This window comes from Limulus polyphemus, unplaced genomic scaffold (assembly GCF_000517525.1).
Source record: "Limulus polyphemus unplaced genomic scaffold, Limulus_polyphemus-2.1.2 Scaffold13857, whole genome shotgun sequence".
Lineage (NCBI taxonomy): Eukaryota > Metazoa > Arthropoda > Merostomata > Xiphosura > Limulidae > Limulus > Limulus polyphemus.
Window position 1 is genome coordinate 6351 of NW_013679467.1, and position 1709 is coordinate 8059.

General features: G+C 33.8%; 1 pseudogene; it reads left to right on the forward strand.

Moving 5' to 3' along the window:
- Positions 1 to 1330, forward strand: part of LOC111084122 — a 3889-nt pseudogene extending 2559 nt beyond the window's left edge.
- The last annotated feature ends 379 nt before the right edge of the window (positions 1331 to 1709 follow it).

Below are 1709 nucleotides of genomic sequence, written 5' to 3' on the forward strand. Positions count from 1 at the left end.
GGTGGCCCACTCAGAACTTATTCTGTTAATCATTGACATTTTATTCACTGTGATCCTTGGGCCTGATGAACACTTGAATACGGGGAGAAGTAGAACCTTTTATTCAATTTTAAATATTTTATTCGGGCAGTGAAGTTTTGGTGGCCCACTCAGAACTTATTCTGTTAATCATTGATATTTTATTCAGTGTGATCCTTGGGCCTGATGAACACTTTTATTCAATTTTAAATATTTTATTTGGGCAGTGAAGTTTTGGTGGCCCACTCAGAACTTATTCTGTTAATCATTGACATTTTATCCAGTGTGATCCTTGGGCCTGATGAACACTTTGATTCAATTTTAAATTTTGAATATTTTATTCGGGCAGTGAAGTTTTGGTGGCCCACTCTGAACTTACTGTGGCCCCCCTAATTTTCCGTCATTCACGTGCGGCTCCCTGATGGGGGGAGGCATATGGCCCACTTTGAGAAACACTGTATTCTGTGCAGTATAAGTAACAAACCAATAGAATTACAAGTCGATAACTAGTTGATTTATTTATTTATTATCATTGAAGAGACATTTTTGGAGTCTTGTTTTTAACCTTGATTTTTCTAAGAACATTTAATGCATTAAGAATGTATAAAAATTACATTGATACAGTTTTTTATTTAAAAAAAGTTGAAGCTAAACATTATTAATCCAATGTGCAGAGAATAATTATTTAAAATATCTTTTTATTTTACTGTTAATGTAATGTTACATATATATATATATATATTATGTAAAAATGCAACGTATTGAATTTTACTTTATTTTGTTAGTTTTGCTCCTGAGATCTTGTATTCGTTGACAAGTATATCGATCATAAAAATGTTGTATTTTTACATAATTATCTTGTCAGGGTTGTGTAGTGTCTTTAGTCGTGAAATATATACACACACACAGATACAGACAGACAGACAGACATAAATTTATTATAATCGTAAAGTTTTGCAAGTTTTTGAAGATTTTTATGTCGGTTATAACCTTTACCAACAGAAAATGTATGCAGCGCCCTCTTTTGTTCGTCCTAGGAATAATGAATCGAGACAATTCGGAGCAGGTGATTCTCGATCCGAGACTTATAGCTAGGTATTACCTTCGGACGTGGTTTTTCTTGGATCTTATTAGCTCTATTCCTTTGGATTACATATTCCTCATCTTTAACCAGGACTATAGTGACAACTTCCAACTTCTCCACGCTGGCCGAGCCCTGAGGATCTTGCGTCTAGTCAAAATGTTAAGTTTGTTAAGGCTGCTCCGTGTGTCAAGGCTGGTGCGATACGTGAGCCAATGGGAAGAGGTTTACGTAAGTTCAACCGTCATGTAACGTAACTTATATAAATAATTGTTTCTAGTCAACCGTCATGTAACGTAACTTATATAAATAATTGTTTCTAGTCACCCGTCATGTAACGTAACTGATATAAATAATTGTTTCTAGTCAACCGTCATGTTACGTAACTTATATAAATAATTGTTTCTAGTCACCCGTCATGTAACGTAACTGATATAAATAATTGTTTCTAGTCAACCGTCATGTTACGTAACTTATATAAATTATTGTTTCTAGTCACCCGTCATGTAACGTAACTGATATAAATAATTGTTTCTAGTCAACCGTCATGTTACGTAACTTATATAAATTATTGTTTCTAGTCACCCGTCATGTAACGTAACTGATATAA